Raw genomic sequence first — 2,030 nt, 5'->3', positions numbered from 1 at the left:
GGGGGGGGGTTTTTAAGACCCCCCCCCCCAATATCATCCCGTGAGGGGTCAGAAGGATCCTTCAAAAACCATCCCGGGGAGGGTCTGAAGGACCCTCCCTAAGAAATACCTAGGGGGAAAGGTGGGGTCACAACCACCCTTCCCCCTCCAGCTCGGGGAGTCCGCGTGCAATGGCCTCCATAGACCCCCGTCCACTTCAGCCTGCGGACCCCCGGCAGTTAAACCCCCCGGTGGATCAAACCGCCACCTTCCCGGCAGAGAAGGGCGAAGGGCGAGAGGAAAACCACTCGTCCCCGCCGCCTCTGCTTATACCAGCCCGGGCAGGTGTGTCCCCCAATTCCCATCTTGTCGGGCGGGTCCGGCTCCTGCGTCGAACCACCCAGCATGGTCCCGAATTCCCAAATTCCTTCCGGCAAACGATCCTAACTACCGTGCCTCTCCGGAGGCATAACAATATTATTCATTTTGTAATCTATCAATTGATGAATGGAATTGTGTCTTTTTTTCATGTGGTTCATGGAAGTTTTTAATAAAGCTAGGAGAATGTAGGCAAGTGCAATCATTATTACATATAGTATATGTGATTAATTTTGTTCGTTCGTGTGGTTTTCCATTGTATTGTGGAAGACTTCTCCTACGGGTTTTTGAAAAATAGATCAGTCTAAATCATAATATTGTAGTTAACTAATACTCTTCTAAATCTAGGCCAATAAATGTAAAGATAATTTCCAGTTATAACAGAGCGATCTATTGCCGGCAGTCCTAACGGGGCATCTTCGCGGTCTTCCAGGACTTTGGAGATACCCTTGATTGGTGGCCTGATTGCTTGTGGCCATTTTTCCTTTGGAGGTAGTGTGACACTCGTTGTTGTTGAGTTTTCACATTCCGTTTGACTTATGGGGAAGTCAGTCTCCATTTCCTCCTGCACAGTTGTAATGTTCACCGTCTTGGTTGTGTTGCTGAGAGGGCTGACGTTCTGACATTCGAGTGCCATCCGTAAATTCTCTCTTGCCTGTTCCGCCTCCTTTTGCAGCCGAAGGTTCTCCATTCGTATGGCCCTGAGCTGTTTACGGAGTTCTTCCGCCTCCGATTTTTCCACCTCCGGAGCGCCGATGTTCTGCGCTCTTATAGCCAGTGTTGTAGCACAGGCTTTTCCCACATTGACCGCTGTCTTAAGCTGGTTTACAAAAGTACCTTTAAGATTTTTTGAAACAGCAGCGATTCTGTGGACCCTTTGCAAATGTTCTAGGGCCCTTGCGGATATGTCCAGTGTAGGAGCATCACGGAGTTCTTCCATTATGTCCTCCACGCTTGGTATATTGAGACTAGCCTTCGTCTCTGGAGGGACGTAAGAGTCGTCGAGGATCTTCTGTTCCTCAAGCCTCTCGTTCTCTCTTCTCTGCTCTTCTTGCCTAATGGCATCTCTCCTCTTTTTCCTCTCGTAATCGCCGGTGGTGACAGGGCGACCGCGTTTCCTGGCCTTTTTTATTTCACGGCCAAATTTGTTCTCCTCATACACCGTCGTGAGCGATCCTTCTGAATCGTACGACTTTGTTGATGCAACGGACAGATTGTCCTGCCCGCTCGCTGTGGATCTCGCTGGTGTTATTGAGTCCTCTCTTTCCAGTGTGATAACCGGAATCTTTACCCTAGGGCTTGAATCCCGTTCATCTCCTGTGTCCGCCTCCATACATACATCCTCCTCCAACATCAAATGCTTATTAGTGTTTTGTTTGTTATTTAAATCTTCCATCTTGAATCCCACGAGTGTGGTAGGAAAAGATGTCCACCCGGGCAGAGCCTCCTTACCCGGGTAGGCCCTAGAATACTCTGGGGTTCGGACATGTGCCCCAGAGGTACCGTTTGTGACCGAGATATTAACCTCGCCCCGGCCAGCGTCCCTCGTCACGGTTACGCACAACTTAGACTACGAGGAGTGCATTTGATTCGAGGGGCACTACCCTCTAGGCATACATTACGGCTCCTACTTCCCAGGCCCATGTCGGTATGATCCACCGACATGGCCCTGA

This window comes from Formica exsecta, unplaced genomic scaffold, assembly GCF_003651465.1.
Source record: "Formica exsecta isolate Colony F162 unplaced genomic scaffold, ASM365146v1 scaffold161, whole genome shotgun sequence".
Taxonomy (NCBI): domain Eukaryota; kingdom Metazoa; phylum Arthropoda; class Insecta; order Hymenoptera; family Formicidae; genus Formica; species Formica exsecta.
This window is presented reverse-complemented; position numbering follows the sequence as displayed.